This window comes from Apus apus, chromosome 9 (genome assembly GCF_020740795.1).
Source record: "Apus apus isolate bApuApu2 chromosome 9, bApuApu2.pri.cur, whole genome shotgun sequence".
Lineage (NCBI taxonomy): Eukaryota > Metazoa > Chordata > Aves > Apodiformes > Apodidae > Apus > Apus apus.
Window position 1 is genome coordinate 888,223 of NC_067290.1, and position 21,137 is coordinate 909,359.

General features: G+C 42.7%; 1 protein-coding gene across 5 annotated transcripts in view; it reads right to left on the reverse strand.

Moving 5' to 3' along the window:
- FGD3 (FYVE, RhoGEF and PH domain containing 3) overlaps positions 1-21,137 on the reverse strand; it is a 112,909-nt gene that overhangs the window by 73,613 nt on the left and 18,159 nt on the right. The window contains exon 1 of one of the 5 annotated variants that reach the window (XM_051627706.1): positions 7,949-8,063. The exons of 3 other annotated variants lie outside the window; for them this stretch is intronic. The gene's annotated coding sequence lies outside the window, so the exon portion shown is untranslated. Of the gene's footprint in view, positions 1-7,488; positions 7,899-7,948; positions 8,064-21,137 lie in introns of those variants that run through there. One more of the 5 variants, XM_051627705.1, reaches the window with a different exon arrangement.

Sequence of the window (21,137 nt, forward strand, 5' to 3'; positions counted from 1 at the left end):
AGCTGCCCTTGCTTCCAGCAGGGCGATTCTTCACTTGCACAGCACAACCATCTTTTTGTTTATGGAACTGTGTTTCTTGATCCATAAACACAACACAAATTATGCCAGGATGGAAACATTACCCACTTTAAATGTAGGCTCTGTTATTCTGAAGAATTCCTTAAAACCATGAGCAAAACCCTGGAGACAACATGATGTCGTGAAACAATTGCTTGTTTTCTTTTTAAAATGAAGCTTAAGTCAAAGTGAACAGCTTGTACAGTTTTTCCTTTACATGCTCCACCTGAGCCAATGGGTAAGCTGATGCTGGACACCACAGCTCTAAGCAGAAAATGTGTCTTTAGAAAGCTCCTGATATGCATAGCTTCATTTTCCCAAACACTTTTCTTCTGCCTTTTTTCACTTATATTGTTTCTTTAAGGTCAAAACAACTTTCTCCCCACCACATACCTGCTAGCACCCTGGCCCAAACCACCCAGGCACCACCCTGCTGTCTGCCCCCACAGGGATCATCCCTTCTCTCTAGGCATGCTTCCAACTGGCAGCAAATGTGTAGCCTGAAAGACTTGCAGGTCCCCCTAGATTTCATTAAGTGGCTTAGAAATAAATCCATTTCATATTAATTTAATAGGCAGATTCACATACTATTTGAGAGAGCTCTTTAGTCGGTTTCCAAGTACATAAGGATGAAGAAAAAAACACAGGATTTTCCCTTCTTTGAAATATTCTCTTAGTCTTCACGAAGCCATCCAGACCTCTGTACTTTGGGTGCACAACGTGGGACAAGTGCAGGAACAAATGGGGATGTATTGGTCAGATAATGTAGCCGTCAGTTGAGTACTTCAGGGAGCCAGACTGCCAGATTTTATTTCTACTTTAAAAAAAGTTACTGAAATGTTTCCATTTGAATACCTTGTTAGGAACAGGCACAAGAGACTGCTGCTCAGAAAATGCATTTGGTAGAAATGACTTATTTGCACGAAAAAGACAGACAATCTTTTCAAATTAAGGTTACAGCTCTTTGTTTCAAGAGCACTAGATACAGCTACCTTTGAATTTTGTAGAACATTTTGTCTCTCTCAATTGCAAAGATGCTGCCATTTAATCTCATCAGCAATGCTCCTGCCTTGATACCCACGCTAGAAATCATTGCTAAACAATATCATTATGGAAGTAGAAAGACACAAAAAGTTCCATTGTATACAGCAAACTGTATATCTTTGCATATCTCTGTATATGCTGTTTATTTATACCTTAAAGTTTAAAAAAGCATGTAATTCCATTTCCTTGGAAATATAAGAAACCATGAGAAAAAACAATATTATTGGGAATGTTTGCCTGTCTTTCCCACACATTTTAAAACCACCTTTCTAATCATAAGCACAGGGGGTGTGAATGCTTCTCGGGGTTCACATCGATACTGAAGTTGCTTTTCCTTTCCTATGAACATTGGAGATAATAGTGTAGTTTGAGCAATTATCAGCAAAAATCTCCAATTAATTCCAACACACAGATAATCCTCTCCTGGAGCAGACAAGAAACCAACCAGAAACATCAAGTCTAGGGACAAGAAAAAAATAAATAAATTACTCAGAGCTATTTTCACTGAATGACAATTTACAAACTCCAGCATCACGACCACAGGGATGAAATAAACCTATTTCCAAACCTAAATCTCATCCTTTTGGAAAGATGGTCACCTTTCTGCTACAGCAGTAAGTGTCTCCATGTCCCTTACTTATTCCCAGCTTGCTTTTCCCATTTAAATACAGACATCAACCATAAAAAAAGGCAAGTCCTATTAACGCAGGTTTTTCAGTAAGATTCATGCAGTGGATTCTTCTGATACTACTACTACTACTAATAATACAGATAATTACTGATACCCAGCCCTTCTCACAATAGTATTTAAAATTCTGAGCTAATCCAACTTCTTTTCTTTTCCAGCCAGACTGGCACAGCTGTGCTCTGAGGAGTCTCCCTGGGAACTGTTCCTCAGAGGTACAGCAGCACCAAGCTTGCTCAGACCCTGCTTCTGGGCTGGTCTGGCCCACAGCAGAGGGAGGACATGACAGACCAGACCTGACCCTTGCAGACCTTACCCAGGATGCTAAATTAAAGCTCTTCAAGCCTGACCGTGGACATGGCCAGACACAGGAGCAATGCTATGGATTTCAGGGCACTGCTCCCAGGACTACAATGCCAACACATCCCATGCAGACACCCAGTTTTCAAAGCTGGGACTCCCCGTATGGTTGAGAAGTGGTTTATGGGTCAGAGCCATGCAGAGAGTCAGCAAGACATTGAATTTTGTAAGCATTGCCTCAGAAAAGACAACAAATTACCAGCATTTAATCTTCAAAACATCTACTATTATTAGGAAGTAGGCTCCAGTAGGGCTGTAGGATATGATGAAATACAGAAGTAAGGGTTCTAGAAAGCACATTTAGAGACTCATTGCACACCTCACCTCTTGCAAAGCAACAGAAATGTAACTAAGAACACAAATGCAACAGAAAGTTCAAGTAGAAACTCAAAATGTGCTGCTAATACTAGGTAGAAGATACCATCCAGTCTCTCTGTAACCAACATAAAACCCACCAGCTGTCAGTAATGTTCAGGCTTTCTCCAGTCTCAGACCCCCCATGACCTAAATATTCATTGATTTGTACTTCTGTGCATTTAACTCTTTCAGGTCCTGGTCCTGAAACCCTTGGTATTTCCCCATCCAAGCTGCTGCAAGAGAAGACAAGAGCATGGGGCAGCCCCTTTGGAAGGGAATCTCAACACCTTGCAAATTTGCATGGGATCTTTTTGACTAGATTAGGTTGCTTAGAGCCTTGTCAGGCCTGACCTTGAATGTTTCCAGGACTGGGCCTCCACCACCTCCTTGTGCAGCCTGTTCCAGTGCTTCACCACCCCCATTGTAACAAATGTCTTCCTAATGTCTAATCTAAATCTAGCCTGCTCTAGTTTAAAACCATTGCTCCTTGTGTCCTATCATTACACTAAACAGTCCCTCCCCAGCTTTCCTGTAGCCCCTTCAGGCACTGGAAGGCTGCTATAAGGTCTCCTGGAGGCATCTCCTCTCCAGGCTGGACACCCCCAGCTCTCTCAACCTAGGAGAGATCCAGCCCTCAGATCATTTCTGTAGCCTTTCTCTGGACTCGCTCCAACAGCTCCATGTCCCTCTTATGCTGAGGACTCCAGAGCTGTTCACAGCACTCAAGGTGGAGTTCACCAGAGCAGATCAGAGGGGCAGAATCACCTTCCTGGCCCTGCTGGCCACACTTCTTTTGATGCACCCTAGGATGCAACTGGCCCTCTGACCTGCAAGTTCACATTGCTTGCTCATGTACAACTTTCTGTCCACCAGTGCCCCCAAGTCCCTCTCTGCAGGCTGCTCTCTATCCCCTCATCCCCCAGCCTGTATCAATAGTAAAGACTGCCCCTACCCAGAAGCAGGACCTTGCACTGGTCTATCAAGTTAATGGCAACTGCTATTAATTCCGTGTCTCAAGGCAATGTTTCCAGAACTGAACAATTAAACAATCCAGTCCAAACATTCAACTGCAGATAGAAATGGTAAATCCTGTGCTAAGGGACAGAATTTAACACAGGTGCAAGATACAGGTGATGGGACTATGCTGCAGGAGTCCTCCTGTCCTGCTCCTTCAACCACAGACACTATATTATTCTTGGTTAGAAGGTTTTTTTCAGGTCAATGAATTAACCCAACCATGAGCTGATTCAGCTCACCCATTGTGCAGGGAAGTGGTGTGAAGGCAGGCAGTGCTTCGGGTGGAAGTGGACCCGGGCTCCGAGACATCTCCTACTGCAGCACAACAGCCAGTGAGGCTATTTTGACACCTCCCATGCTCAGCAGAAACCTGGGAAACCCTGAGGGTTTCCAACCGCTCAACTGGTAGTAAGCAGAAACACTTTGTCTCCATTATTTTTGCCCAATGGCATGGGAAAAAAAATATAAAAATAGAAACCTCTTATTCTACAACAAAATACTTTCACTGGAAAGCAGCAGTACTGAAAGAAGTAAAAAGAAAAAAAAAAATCAATACTATTCTTTCTTCTTAAAAACAAAGTTACCTTTACAAGCAAAATAACCAGTTTCCTCCTCCCACCTTCTCAGACCATGACATTTTGGCCAGTCATTCCAGAAATTTAACCCAAGTTAAAACAAGCTTGTGTCTTTGACAACCAAAGAGGTTGAGACCTTCAGCTTTTTCAGTGAAGCATTTTTTCCAGACCTCTATCATTTTTCTGGCAAGGGTTTCTTCATGCCACATCTGCATCTATAGGGGAAATGGAATTTCAGTTGACCCCATACTTAAGTGAAAATGCTCAATTTTGGTTTCTCACTGGAACTTGCAAATGTAGAAACTTTTTTTGGGGGGAGAAGGCAGAGAACAATAGTTCTATAAAAACAGGATTCAGTTTTAACAATGAATATTCCAGTGAATTTATCCATTAAGGCAAATTTCTTCCCTTTTTTGGGTGGTTTGGGGGGGAGACACCCCGTAAGTTAGAATTTGTGGACCTTGGATGTGTGACATGGTTTGACAATGTCGTTCTTCATGGCAGACCAGCAACGCCCATGTACTAGGAAAGACCAAGACAATGTATTACACTGCAAGCTAGCACCAGCCTCTGACACAGAGAAAAAACAGGTTCTTCCCAATAAAATATTGCCAACAGAATCACAGAATATCAGGGATTGGAAGGGACCTCCAAAGATCATCAAGTCCAACCCCTCTGCCAGAGCAGGACCAAAACTAGGGCAGGTCACTCAGAAAGGCATCCAGACAGGTCTGGAAAGTCTCCAGAGAAGGAGACTCCACCACTTCTCTGGGCAGCCTGTCCCAGGGCTCTGTCACCCTCACAGGAAAGAAGTTGAGGGGGAACTTCCTGTGCTAGAGTTTGAATCCATTGCCCCAAACCAATGTGACCCTATTCCAAGCCTGTCCTTTCCCTGCTTAGAAATGGACACAATTAGTAGGAAAAAAAACCTCACCAAAAAATGCCTTGATTTCAGGTGAATGTCAGTGGGCCCTTAAAGCTCTACTGCTGACATCAGAGGGAGTAAAAAGCTTCATTCCCATCTCCAGGATTGCTGCGTATGAAGAACACCGTAAGGCCATCTTCATTACCCACCTGTCCTACCCCACTGGACTTGCAGACATCTCCAGGGACTTCTTTTGGTTGGGATTTCCCTACAGCTCCAGGACTGGCTCACACTTTGGGAATAAGAGGGGGCTTGTTTTGTTGGTTGTGTGGTGAGGGTTTTTTTGGGGGGTGGTGGTTTAGGTTTGTTTTTAACTTTTCCTAAGTCAATTACTTTCAATTTTTTGCCTCTACAATTTATGGTACATTTTCTAACTTTAAGGATCTTGAAAACAAGGTATGTAACCACAAAAATCTGTATAACCTAATTCCATCAGAGTCTTGCTCTTACTTTTTGTTCTCATCACTTGTTTTACCTCATTTTTTTGAGCCTCTGAATCATCGTATCATCGACTCATAGAATGCCAGGTTGGAAGGGACCTCAAAGATCACCTGGTCAAACCTCTGGCTCAAATAAAATATCTTCTCAGATACTCAAGACGAAATTCCAAATAAAACATCAGGTTGATGGGAGTGGAAAGGAAAGCATCTGTTTTTTCACTTTCTCATGTCAAGTGTGTAGGGCAATAAGACATGGACAAAAGTGACTGTCATGTTGTATTTGCTTTTCAATTGCCCCATGCTGAAAAACGTTCACAGCTCTGCCACAAGTGCAATACATCCATTCTTTCTCAGAAGACATCACAGATACTACACTTCTACTCCAGGTTTACACAGGCACAAGTGACAACTGCAATGATTTTTACTTCCATTTACCCAAATTACAGTGCTTTTTTTTCCATAAAGAAGTATGACAATAACTTAGAAATGTGTAATTACTCTCCTCTGCTGACACTGAAACATCATGTCCACAGAACATCTATTCCCACTTGTTATTACACTAAATTCACTGAGTTCCACAGGTTGCTGTTACAGGTAGGAAACAAAGACCTTCCCTCCCACCCTACAAACCCTGCCAAGAGGAGGCAGAAAATGGCACCAGGGAGAGATCTTCAGGTAAGTTATCTACTCCTCCAAGTAAATACTCACCTAGAAGACCCTTGAGTGTGGTCACCCCAAGGCACTAACCATGACGTTAGCACCCATCTAACTCCATGCACATGCCTGCAGCTGTGGGAGTGGTGACCAGAAGCCAGATGTTCTCCCACCACCACTCCCCATCAAAGCCTCTGTCCGCTGTGCTGCAGCCACTGCCTGTCCTGCACACCCTCTCTAACCTGATGGGGTTTTTCTTTCTAAACCCTGCCAGCACTTCACAAGAGCTCAAGGTGCCCTGTAGGGTCTAACCTTTGGCAGGCTGGAAAAAATGGTGAGTGGTGAAATTTGAGTGCCTCAGACCAAAAGGTGGGCTGAACACAAATCCTGCTCCACCACGGTCAGTGTGTCTTAGGAAGCCCCAGTGAGTAGTAAGGAATGGCTAGCACCATCTCCAGCAAAACCCTCCACCCTCTTCCCACCTGGGAGGTGCATTCAGCACCCCTTAGCAAAGAAAGGTGGAAGAACTGTTTCTTGATCATAATCAGACTCTTTCTTGCTGTCCCCAAGCCTCAGACTCCAGCCATGCCTGAATATCTTGCTCTTACACCTTAGTTGGTACATAACTTTCAGCAGTCCCCAGGCTCCCACTTGGCAATACCATGAGAACACAGGCAGCCCCAGGACCATGCAAGAGCTCAGCCGAAGTTTTCAGGGCTGCAATGCCAGAATCATGGGAAAGGCAGATCCTTAATTCCTGCTAGAGGTGTTGATGTCCTTCTTTAGATCCCACCTGAGATGCAAAGCAAATCAAATATATACATTGGATTACGTGTAATCAAAGAAAACCCTGCAAACATAATGTACTTTAAGAGCTGGGTATCACTGAAAGTCCTGTAGCAACAGGAGCTGTAAGATGCTCCCTCCTACATCCCAGAAAATGCATAAATAACAAATGTTTAGAAAACAACAAAACAGAAAAGGGGTGGAGGGAAAATCTTGATCCAGGTCCCCGTGTTGTCATGGTGACTTCACAGCCATTATGTACTTCAGACACATTTAGAAGAAAGCTACATTTTCAACCCTCGGCGAACAAATAATGCAAGGAAGGAAAAACAACAATCCCGACAGCTTGTCACAAGCCAATCACACAGCAATCCAGTCCTTTGATCAAGCAGCAACCCTGAAATATTTTAATCACCAATATCACTGCACTGTGATTAATGTACTCAGACAACACGGAAACAGACATAAGCAGAAAATTAAAAATCATAATCTGTCCAATCCAAGATGAGGACACGGAAACATTTCTGACCACGCTTGTATCAGGCAGGTTTAGAATATTTTCAGAATATTTTAAAAATAATTACTTACAAGATCATTTCATTCTTCTTCATTTCCAGATACTGTCTGCAAGCAATTGGTTCTCTTTTACCAAGTACTACCAGTTCCACATGTTATTCTTACCACACACAGCAACCACATAGCCTTAGCCTGCTCAAGTAGAATAGAATCCTCTCAAGATCTGCACGCAAATGCTGCATAAATCCTGATTTTAGAGAGCACAGAGCGTGGAGATCATAAAATCAATCCAGCTCATTATGGCAGGAAACCCAGCAAACGCTTCACTACCAGCTTCTGAATTCCTCACACAGAGCACGCGCTGCCAGATGCCGCCAAATGTCCCCACTCCTGCACCAGTAACAGGCAAATGCACAGTACAGTCAAAGAGCAGGCATCTGTTAAGACACCATTTTCTAAACGATACCTGAACAGACATTAAAGACTCCATGAGAAAGCAAGATTTGCAACAGCTCACAGCATGCAAGCTTACCAGTGGCTCTCCAGCACAGCCTGCCCTGCCATCTGTCCCTTTCCCCCACCTCGAAGCTGCTCCAGGAACTCGCCGCGTTCGCTTCCCAGAAGGACAATTCTGGTAGCTCCCACCCTCCAAGTTAATCAATTAACAAAGCAAGACTCCTTATGAAGCAATGGATGGACACTAGGTCACTTGAAGGTTGCCCCTTCTTTCCTGCTGCAGGGCCTCCCAAATTGCAACCGCCCATCCAAATTCAGCGGTGCGTTTTCTTTTTCTTTTTTATATTCATTCAAAGCTGCAGGAATACACTCAGCCCTCGACAATGCCAGCTTGCATGATGAAAGAGCAAAAGTAGTTTTGAGGCTGCAGAATGCCTTCCCCAGGTTACCATGGAAATAAATGTGGGAAGGGGAGGGGGCTTCGCTGATGGCAGTGCTGCTACTCAGTGGAGATGCTTTAAAGCCAGGCTGCGTGGGACTGGACACCAGGAGAATACTACTACCACTATCATTTTACCTGCACTTACTTCCGTTTTCACCCAATTTCATATAGCTGAAGCATGAAACTTCTCTGAGATGCTGGGGAGATGCTGTTTGAAACAAGTGTGGTGTAAGAGCCCTCCGAAGAGGAGCTGGAGAACTGGAACTTTATTTACATATTGGAATTTGCACAGATGGGGATTAATGCTCAACTGCAATTAAAAATTGATTGGCAAGGATGAACCTGTTGCAGAGCTGAGGCTGTAGCAAGGACGACTTATTTCAGAAAGGCTCAATAAAGGAGCATCAGCTTATCCTTAAAATGCAGGGTAGGGTTTCTGTAATAGACAAGTATCATGCTCAGTATGACACAGATCACCTCAGTGATTTTGCTGTCATTTGCAAAACTGAGAAAAGCCCACCAGCAAAAGCAGGGTGAGCATCCTGACACACCACTCCACAGCTCTGGCTTCACACCAGCACCACGCCCCCTCTCCTTGGGTCTTGTCAGAATTCCCATTAAGTCAACCACAATAATCCATGGTAGGCTGAAGCCTGGTACCAAACTCCTGGTGAGGACAGCCAACACAGTTTCATCAAACTGATTAAATTTGATACAAATTTGATTTCTATGAAGAGCTGCTAGGTGCAGTGACATTAAATTAACACAACGCTTCTGACCAAAGGACAACACTCACAATCCAGTACCTGCCACAAAGCAACAGCAACTTCCACAGACATCAGTTTACCATTAACTAGTACTAGTGCATTTTCATTTTGTATGTGAAAAATGTCCCCAAGCACTGTCTCTGAACACACAGGAATTGCTAAATGCTTTTTAATAATAGTTATTAAATAGAGAGCTCCACCTTGGCACACCAGCCAGTCCTCCTCTCTCCTCAGCCTCTACTCAGAGGGCACCAGAAGCCTGCACTACACAACAGACCACTCTGGGTTTGCAGACAAGGCAGCTAAAGGAGATCCACTCCAAATTCCACCATGTGTTTCCTTATCATTCCCAACAGGCTTTTTAAAAAAGCTACACCAAGGAGAGAAAAGGGAACTGAGTTGTGGACCATACAAAAGGACACACGTGGAGAAAAACTGAGGTGAAGACACAAGGCTGGAGAGACCCATCAGGCTGGGGAGGCTCTGCAGAAAATCTAGGGGCAGCAGCTCCCAAAGCTGCTCCAGCCACCGCAGCAGCAGCTGCCTTTGCTCCAGTCCCACCGGAGGGAAAAGGAAACACCACTGGGGTCCCAGCACCCCTAATGAGGTGGCTGAGGCCTCCCACCCATGTGGGGCCAGGAGAACCGGTGGGAGAAACATCCTAAGCTGTGCTCCTTTCTGACTACTCTCACTGCAAGAATTTCTGCCTTTGAGTTGACAATGTGCACCTTGTGCAAGAGCATCTTTTATTTGAGAGAATAATTAAAAAAAAAAAAAAAAAGTAATGAAAAATTCTTCTCCCCAGTCACAGCTCCCAGCAGGAAGATGAAGCAATATTACATTTATACATATAACATCCCTAGAAGACAGTGCTGGTACAGGGGTGGAGAAACCCCAGAGGGAAGGTATCCATTTTCCTACAAAGCAGAGAGCAAACAGCCTCATCCACAGATTTCTACCAGTTCTCATCCCCAGACAAACAGAATTTCAACATTTCTTTACTAGGCCACAAATCAAAAAGTCTAATAAAGTAAAAAACAAATAATACTTTTTGTATGACATCACAATTTTAAGAAGTTCTGCTGATTACACAGAGCATGATTCTCTGTTTTCCTGCACTTCTACAGCTGCCCCCACGGTCACATCTTTTAAAGACCAGCAGCAAAGTTTCACTCAAAGCAAAATCCCCATTCACACACATACTCAAGGAAGAGCAGAACTAGATCTGCCAATTCAAACACAGCGAAACACCAGAAACCACCAACTGCTACAAACAATGGGGAAGGACTAAAAAGGCTTAAAAATCCCTACAGCTAGAAACCAGAGCAGCCCAGCCAAAGGCCAAGGAGCAGCTCTGCACCCTGCCCTGGCCTAGTCCTACATGTCTGACATGTTCCTGGCATGTCCTGCTGCCCATTGGCAGCTTCCCTCCCTGCCCTTCCCAGCCCCAGTGGGCGCTGACCAGCACAGGACGGGGCTGCTCTGGAGCAACTCATGTGTCCATTGTCCAGCTGGCACCTGCCAACTCGATGGCTTTGTCCACTCATCTCCTTCTTCTCCAGGGACACGTCTATTTGGTGAGTGAATTTTGGGCAAATTAAAAGGAAAAAGAAAAAAAATAAAATACTGGAGCTCTTTGCCCCTTTTATCAACCTGCTCTGAAACGAGCCTGCAGTCCCAAGAGCAACAGGAGGCTAACAGCAGAGCTGCACACACCTCACACCTCCTCAGGAAACCAGAGTAGAAAGCTGTGCTGCCAGCTACCAAGGAAGCTTGGCAAGATCACGGGAATTCACACGGGAGCAGCTCAGATGTACTGTTCCTTTCTCTATTAGGTAGCCTGCCAGGGCGAGACTAAGGGAACAACTGAAGCACAGCAGGAGGTGAAAAACTGCAGGAATAGCACATATCATAGACTGGTTTGGGTTGGAAGGGACCTTAAGGATCATCCAGTCCCAACCCCCCTGTATGGGCAGGGACACCTCCCACCAGCCCAGGCTGCTCCAAGCCCCATCCAACCTGCCCTTCAACACTGCCAGGGATGGGGCTTCTACGACCTCCCTGGGCAACCTGTTCCAGTGCCTCACCATCCTCATAGGAAAGAATTTCTTCCTAATATCTAATCTAACTTTCCCCTCTTCAAGTTTTAAACCATTGCCCCTTGTCCCCTCGCTACATACCTGTGCAAAAAGTCCTGCCCCAGCTTTCTTGTAGGCCCCATCATACTGATTATCAAAATTCAAATAATAACTTTTTTTTTTTTAATGTATATAAAAATCACAAGTATCCAGATATGTCTGGAAAGGACATATAGGAGGTTTCTTCAAAACACCCTGAACAAATACAACAGCATTGCTGCTTCCAACTTCCTAACAGCTAAATAGCAACAGCCTCTCCCAGCCCACACTCCTGTGATTAAGTGGCTAATACCCCTGTGCTTATAACATTCATATCATACCACGTCTCCTAGTAACAAGGCAAGATATCAGGGCAACACTGAGGGGGAAGAAAAACCCCATCAGACTTCAGTCTTTCATTAAGAAGGAATAAATGGAACAAAAATGACAAGTGAATGGCTATTTATTACTATGTGAGCCTCCTGTAATCTTCTTGAAGCTTTTTATTAGAATTGTTAACACTCAACAAATGAAGAATTAATCTTGTTTGCTGGCAGCTCTTAGATTACTGATAACCTCTTCCAGGAAGTAGAAAATAAAGGTATAATTAAAAAAAAAAAAAAAAGAAAAATTAAAAAAAGAGGCTATCATTAAAGATAAACACTTTGAATCATGTACGCAGCAAAAGAGGGGAAAAAGGAGATACCTGTGATTTGTTTAACCTCTAGTTAATATTCTGACAATGATATTCACCTGTGAATGAAACAAAGGACAGCACTGTCAGCTTCCTAACTGCAATGCTCAGTATCTGATGCAGACACTTGAAGTGCTGTGTAATAATACCATCAGTAGTTGCATGCAGCAGAAATCACCAAAAACCCCAGAAGATGCAAGAAATCACTCAAGCTGCAAGGTGACACTATGCAAAAGAGCCTTTTTTTTTTTTTTTAATGGAATAATAACTTTCAAATAACCAAGAGAAAAAATAACAACTACTAATTTGTCTGAGAGCTACACAAGCTCATAATGTGAATACATTCCAGCTTCCCCAGTAAATCAACTAAAGGTACAATGGTACCAGGTCTTGGAGATTTAGAGGTAACTGTTTTATATAGGGATGATCTATGGTTTTATATATGTATTTTTTCAATTTTCTCCTGCCCAGAGCTGCATGTGTGGGCAGACAGACACCTCAGGATGCTCTTCATGAGCCACACAAGCTTTCCATGTACTCCAACCTAGTCAAGTCACCAGAAAGAAAGCTGAAGTAATTTTTTAAAAGATGACTTTTCACAACCCTCCTTAAGTTTTCAACATTTAAAAACCCCTCTCTGCTAACGGCCAGCATTTCCTTCTCATACAACACCAGGAAAATGTCTCAAATGCACTAATAAGGCTTACAGATGTTACCCTAAAAGCTAAGTCTGGTTTAAAATATCAATTAAAAATAATTTATCAAACAGTGTTATTATTTATTCCCCCTCCCCAAATCTGCAATTACTACAGGGGCATTGCAATGTTAAAACATGCTTGTTTCAATCCACTCTGGAGTTTCCTTGGTGGCATTAAGCCAGCAATGGGGGTTTATTACTGTTTAGTTGCAAGGTAATTTTCTCAAAACCTACTAAATTTTGACAAAATTAAAGTAGCTTTACTGTCAGTCACCTCTGCTGGCAAAATACACTCCTTTGAGAAGTCAACATCTTTGGGTTTTTAGGCTTAAACTAACTAAACAGAAAATTCTGTTCTGGTCACATGGTTTTCTGCAACTTATTTTAGACAATTCCCCTTAAGATTCTGCAGGAAAAAGAGAAAGAAGTCTGAATCACTTAGAGGGTGCAACTGGTGTCAAAAGAAGGTAAAACACTCAATTTCAGCTACTTAGGTTTGCTAATTTTTCTTCCAAAATCAGAAGTTATCCAGCAATAAAACTAGATTAATGGGTCTTTATATAAGAGATCTTCGATACATCCATTTCATCCCACACGTTCAGTAAGTGTATTTCATTGTACTAGTGACAGATAATTCATTGTTACTGTTATCATCATCAACAGGCAGTGCTGGTAATTACCTTTAGCAGTGAACCCTCATGTCACCAGAGCTGTACTCCAGAAGCCACATCAGGGAGTGTCAGGAGAAAACCAAGAGCCAAGTCAGTGACCAGTGCGGAAAAGGGGGAGCCTGGTTAGTCCAGGTAGTACAATGAAATGCAACATATCAGAAACAAGTATGAAAGGGGTAAAGTGCCTTATCATAGAATCGTTAAGGTTGGAAGGACCTTAAATATCATCAGGTTCCAACCCACCTGCTACGAAGCAGCGACACCTCACACTAGACCAGGCTGCACAAGCCTCATCAAACCTGGCCTTGAACACCTCCAGGGAGGGGCCATCAACAAATTCCCTTTTTCCATTCTCATGGTCAGTGTGTGCTTTCAAAGTACTGTACTAAGTCACTGACCTGAGCTTTATAATTTCTTCCAAAACATTCAGAAAAGAGGAACAGAACTGGAAAGCAGAAACGATAAAAACATTACACACATATTTATTCATAGTTGACTTTGCAATTTCCAATTTGGTTTTTATCAGGACAAAAACCTATGTACTCATTTCCTCCAGTTTCCAGCCAAATTCATTATTAAAACAGTGAGTTTTAAATAGATCATGACTTCACACAAAAAACAAAGACAGCCTTTGTACAAGGGGAACCACAGTTGTGTACTTTGAATAGTGCGTAACACTGAACAGCTTTAGCAAGACCATGAGCTGAGCCAACTCTTTTTAAAGATATATATATATAACTCTTAATTGTACACATATCTATCTATATATACATGTGTGCATATATTTTTTAGCTATGTGTGCATATATATATGCAGTTTGTCATTCCCTGTAATAACTACAAACTTACAATCATGCTTTAAAGTTCAATACCCCTGTAGTAATTGCAGATGAAGAGGGGAAAGGTTTTCTGCTGTTACAGTAATTTTTAATTAGCAATTTTATGCATAATCTCTTACAAGTAATAGGAATAAAAGCTGATTTATAATAACACAACAATTAACAATTTTGTTCCAAAAACCCTAATCTCTGCTGCTGCAGAGAGCTGCACAGTTAGTGCTCAGGTCTGGGAAGTTCTAAAATCATCCTGGCACTATGCTAATGCTGAAAAATACTCACTGTTACTTATTTTGCCAAGTAAGAAGAGTGGCATTTAATCCATGGATCCTTCTCAAAACAGCTCATGGGGCAAGCAGCAAGCAGACACCCTCATTAGAAGCTGTGCTTTCTAAAGCTACCTTTTCCTCTTCCTCCTGCCAAATCCTGGACGCCGTTGGTCCCACAGGATCTCCCAGGCATATCCCCACAAAAAGACAAAGCCAGTACCATCCAAGCCCTGAGGTGGCCTCCTGGAGCCTCTTCCCAATGCACTGAGGGGGGGTCACGGTCCCCTCCACGCAGCACCTGTGCCAAGGGGTGTGAGAGGCTGTGGGGAAGGGGCAAGAGGAAGGGAAGGGGCAGTGAAGAGAACGAGCAGGAGCTCAACAGCTGCCATGAGTTGAATAGATGGGTATAGATGGGTATGTGTGATACCAAGCCTGCCACCTGCACTTCTGTGGATTTCACACTTTTTTTGGAAAATTTGGGAGGTGGAATGCCAACCCTTGTTCTTGGTGAGAGCACTTTGATAGCAGCCTGTTTAACCAGTATCTAGTTTTAATTCTATAACTACTACAAAAGCACCTTACAACCCCCCCAAGGAAAGCAGAGCCCAGCGAGATAGGCACTGTACAAATACGTTTTAAAAACAGTCTTTCTTCAGAGTCCAAAAAAAGAATGCTTCAAAATTAAAGAAGCGGGGGGGGGGGGGAGAAGGGGGAGGGGGGTGGGAGGAAGAAGTGTTGCCAAGGTTTCACAGCAGGAACAGAAGTGGAGCAGGGACTCCTGGCCAGTCGCTCATTGGCACCTGCCATTGAGCTGGCACTCTCGGTTCAGAAAAAGCAGTAACTGGGAGCCTTTGCTGTCCCACTTCCAAACATAAATAAATGAAGTAGATGCATTCTTGATGCACACAACTCCTCACTGGCACACGGGAGAGGCAGGGAAATTCCTGTGGGAATCCCCTGCTAAAAGACTGGCAGAACATCCCTGGCGCTACAGAAAGCAAACCTGTGCATTAGTCACGGTCCAACGCAAACAGAATGTGCAGTTCTGCAGGGGAAAAAATGTGGAGAAGCACACATGTGTAGAGAAGTTCATATCACAGCAGCATTTCAGGCAAGAAGTAGTAAAAAGAACACAGTATTCTACCCTCCAGACTCACTCACACTGAGCAGTAAGTGTACCTGCAAATAAATTGTTCCCTTCAAAGATGTAAATCAGTGTGTCCAAGCAGAACGTCAAGGTCTTGCACAGAACGTGCTCCCTCTCCGTGCCATGCTGAAGCTGGGTCATCCCACTGCTGCCATCACCAGGGTTAACCTTTGTCTTGTCCTTCACAAGTAGAAGAGCATTGGATTTACCTTCACAACTCTTAAAGATTGCTTTTAAAGGTATCTTTTGGCACATGGAAAGAGGCAGGTGGGCTCATATATAGATTTGTATCAAAGTAATACTATACAGAACAGAAACTATATTTTTGTAAGGATCTATATGGAAATCTGGGATGCTCTAAACAGGGACCAATTCTCTTCCACATGCCAAAACACAGCAGTCTAAATTAAAGAAATGGAAAAGTTTAATGGAATTAATGTAACTGAATTAACAGCTATTTTTCCTGGGCAAAGGTGACAGGACCCTGCAATAGGAGAGTCTTCTCCTCTTCACTGATTTCAGGCCTGGCACAAGCCATCTCTCCTGGGGCAGGCAGAATATGGCACTGTCTTCCTGTAATTAAATACACAAAATATCCAGAGTTGTTCTGCTTTCTTTTACTCTGTTCTCAAACTGATTCAGAAACAACAGAAATGGTGTAAGACAAATTACTCTGCGGAAATTTGCACAACAACAAAGAGATCATTATTATATTACCAATTTTAGTACAGACTATTACTCTAATTCTGACTTAAGAAAAAAAGCTTTTGCATTCAAAGCTTTACCCTTCTGCAGCTTTTGCAATCATGTGTACATGTGTGTCTTTTCCTGAAAAACAAAGGTCTTTCTCCCCCCTCCCTTCATTTTATCCTTTGTTGTAAAGATAAAGGTTACAATTCACTCAATTGCTCATTTCTCTACCAGGCTTAAGAGGTACAAAGAGGTACCTAGTTTTCTTGCCAGGAACCAGCAGCAGCACACTTGCATGGCAAATCCATGCAACTTGCTACACGAAGAGGAAATTTAAAACTGCATTGACACAAATTATTAAAAAAAAAATAACAATCTGGGCATTCCTATTACCTTCTGTATTGCATCGATCAAAAATCAGGGCCTGTACAAAGATATGCAAAATTACAAACAACTCAAGCCTTTAGTATATTGAACCTTCATCTTGAATTCTGGAATGTGTTCAATCATAACTAATCAAGCTTAATGATAATCTTATTACACAAAAGGATTTTAAAAAATAATAATCCAAAGCACTTTATCGAGTAACATTTCCACTGACATGAAATAACAATTACAGAAATTCAGTCACCTCCCAGCTGAGATTTACAAGGTTTTTGGTTAAGGGAACCAGACAAAGAAAGACAAATCAACAGACTGAATTCTTTGCCTTTTGCCAGCTGCTACTTTGCAGCATTCTTACGGGACACTGAGCACAGCTACTTGGAGGAGAGCTGCTCCATGACTAGAGCCCGACCTGAGATGCTCTGGACCTAGAACCAGCTCAGTATCTGCAGAAAAAGGATTTACTTTTGTTCTCTTATTTTCCAAATAGCCATGAAAGTACATCCTGGCTTGAGGAATAGTTACCAGGCTCTCTTGTCGTGCACTAACTTGCCTATTTTACGGCACCCAGGGCTTCTATTTTGAATGTTGCTCTTTAAGGCCAGTCTTTTGCATGGGTTTAAATTAAATGTCTGGCACAAGATAGTCAAAAGAGTTCTTTGTTCCAGCTTGCTGCCAGGAGGTTTGGATTTGGGCTGGTTACCATTTCTTTTTCATCCATACTAATGACATGCTTCAGACAAACATTTGGCAATGCATTCTTGGCTCAAGAAACCCATTTTCTCGAGGAAATTTCTTTCTTTACTGCTAAATGAATATGAAAAAAGACAATCCCTACATGGAAAAGGTAAAAACTTCTGCACTGGTTACAAAAGAAAACACAACACAATCTGGACCTGCTGGATTACATGGAAAAAACAGGAGGGCACCAATAAAGCAAGGAAAGGCAAAACACCATATTCAAGAAATACGCAGGTTTCCCACAGCGAGCAAATCCGTGTGCTGCAGAGTCAAACAAATTACCCGTGCCCCTCGATTAGTTCCAACAGTACTAAACCAGAGCTTCACTGAACCACCTTATGACTGTTGTCCTGCTGTACTCTTCTCCAACCTGTAAAACCTGATTTTCTACACATGGAAGTTCAAGCTCATACTAAGAGAAGTATTTTGTTGCCCGTGGAACTTCACAGCCTGCCTTTGGGATCTGTTCAGATCCTCTTTAATAAATAATAAAAGTAAGTTTTATGCTTTATCTTTTGTGCCCTTCAGTAGCACACCTTTAGAAGATTCTGGATCCCTTTTTTTTGTTTGTTTGGTTGGTTTGTTTGTTTGTTTTTTAATGAAACAAGTTGCTTTGATTTCAAGATAGACAAGGGACTTTCTTGCCTCTGGCAGCAACCCCACAGAGTGGGCAGAGCACTCAGGACTGACCTTCCTGGGCTCACCAACAAATTGTGATGAGGCACTTCCAGAATCCCACAAACACCCAAGAACTGCATCTCAGGCAGCAATAATCTGCTGTAATTCATGAGGTTGAGCTTTAACAGATGCTTAATCAGGGCTGAGGTTTATCATCCATAAATTTGTCATGCTCGCTTAGCTTTGGTACTAATTAGGGATGCACAAACTCCCATCTCTTAATTTCAAATCTTTGAATGCACAAAGTTTAGCTGGTCTCAGTATTACTGCTTCATGCTTTCAGTATAATTTTTAATGGGGTTTTGAGGCAAAACTAAAGAAAAGAGTAAAAAAAGAGATGACCATAAGCATTACAAGTAAAACAAACAAACAAACAAAAAACCACATACACAAAACGAAACAAAAAAACAACAAAGGATCAGAAACAGATGGAAAGGGAAGGGGGACAGAAGCAGGGAACATGACCAATACCTCTAAACTACTTCATCCCAGCTTAGCTTTGGTGCCATCAGATGTGGCATTCCTCTATTTTAGTAACCTGCCCAGGTATGAGGGGTGGAGGAAGTGAAAGAGGAAGAGAGGTAAAGGATGTGTTTTCAGTCTGAGCACAGGATAAAGTACAAAGGGAAACTTCAATTACAAAGGGTACCAATTCGATCTTGCCAACCCTCCAAACACAAACTTTTATGTTCCTCCTGACACTGAAAAAGACATGAAAGAGCTTTCCAAGCTGTGTTTTGGAACAAATGGAGGGACCCTGGCAACCCTGACAAGTAACCACTTGGTAACCATTTCTAAATTGATTCCAGACTAACCCTTTGTCTGCATTACAGAAATTCTGATGCCCAACATCAGAACTTCTGCCTGAGCTAAAGACAATGTGTATCACCTGAAAAATTAGAAGTGTAGACTTGAAAAAGTCTACAAAAGTAAATATTGTTCATTGATGCTGAACACCACAGACCAGGACCTTAGCCAGAAGAACTGCTAGGTTGACAGACAACACTGCTCCCCATGCACACCTGCCTTCAGCTCTGGCAGCTCTTGATCCAGCTCTGAAAAGCAGTCCTCCAAAAGACAACCATCCTGCCACTGCAGTCTGCTCTCACAAGGTGCCTGCAGCTTCACCTGTCTTGTCTTTCCCCCTCCTTTCTTTTTCCTACAATCTTTCAGGAGAAATGTTTCACTGGGTCAGATCAATATCCACAAGCAACTCTTCAAGCCTCCTCTGTATTCTCTTCAACTTAAGGAAATAAAAAGAGCAGTGGAAACCTACAGGATGGGCCACACAGCATAAATCTGCAGCTCCTTAAAATTAGCAGTCATGAACAGACAAGCAACCCAATCTTTCCAACTGTCCAGACTGAATTAAACTCCTGAGCTAGGGTGCACTAATGAAACAGACTCATTCCCCATTTTCCTAAGATTAATGCTAGTCTGATTTCAAACACAGGTGGTCATGCCAACATGTGTACTGCAACGTCACTTACTGATGATGGATTTTATCAGTGGAACTCAGTCATTACATCAAGAATGCACATGAATCCATGAGCTACACAAACACAGGGTTGCAAGGCTTAATTTAAACATCTGCTAAGCAGATGATTCTCAAGGCTTCAGCAAGAAATAAAATTCTCCATCACTTCTCTGGTTCTGCACAATTTTTGCCCTTTACTAGCTGTTCAGAGAGAGAGCCATTGGTTATATTGTGTTAAGACAAGGGAGACTGGGTTTATCAGGGGTGTCTGCACCCCTGTGTGAGATTCATCTTTACTAAAATATAAACAAAATACTGGCACTGAATCTGAGATTTCAAAATTTCCCCATAAAGCCCTAAGCTCTTCAGATTTTATAACGCGCATTAGAAAAGATTATTTCCAAGAGCTCAGGACTGTAAGGACACCTCATGGTTTGCAATCTCCCAGCTCCAGCAGCAAAACCAGCAGCCAGGATGCACCTAAGGCCCCCGTGCCTGGCACATCCACAGAGACCTCCATGGGTGCTGCCACCACCCCTTGCCTGCACCTCAGATGCTGAGGATGTTTAAGGACAAAGAGTCTTAGAGGAATTTCATCAAGTGCCATGATTTGGTACTTTCCAACCAGGCAAAAAAAAAAACCAAACCAAAAAACATAAGGAAATGCTCAATTTTCACTTCAGCCAATCCAGCACAGCTGCCAGATTCTGAGACCATACCCTGATGTGTCACACTGAAAATGCCTCTGTTAAATGTTTGTGCGCACTGGAGCTCCTTTAATCATCACAAATGGCATCAAGAGAAGAGAAACAAGAATGTCAAGTGTCTCAGAGAAAGTAACTTGAACCACTAATTCCAGGTCACAGCCACATAAAGCAAAACTGTTTCCTAGGATCAAAAGCCTCAAAGCAGACTCTTTGGTGAGCAACACCAACTGCCTGATAAATAAAGAAATACAAATAAGTTACCTTGGAAGCAACTAAGGTACAGCCACAGATTTATGTTTTCCACTGGGAGAAGAAACATATTTAATGTGTTGGCTACTGAAGTTGTATTATTTTGAAAATAACATCAATAAAATTTTAGATTAATCTTCAAGCTTGTGACTAAAAACACCAGTGAGACACACTACTTCAAAAATTGTGGTGTGATTGATCACATTGCTCAGGCACAGCACTCTAGTAATAGGTCCACCAGAGGAAAAAAAGACAAACAGAGCAAAAAAGAATTGCAACAAAGTAAGTTACTTCGTGGGAGGGGGTTACTTAACAAGAAATCCTGCCTTTTGCTCACAAACTCAGCCACAGAACCACTTTATCCATCTGTATGCCTCCTAAATACCAACACTTGGTACTGACGTAGCTAAATGGGACCCATCTCGTACTTCCCTCTGTCTAATTATCAATTGCTTCTTTGGATGAACATCAGGGAGAAACTGCTCCACCTGTGAAGAGGACTGCTGAGCTCCCCAAGGCAGCAAACCAGGGTGCAGTTGCAGGTATCCACGCCTACAGGGTCGGTTGCGAAGGGGCTGAGCCCCACTTCTCCCATCACTCAGGAGCCTGTGGTGCCCACCCAGAGTTCTTTCTGATGGTGTGAGTCCAGGTTGATAAAAAAAAAAAATCACACAGAACCCTTTCTCAGCATTTTACTGGC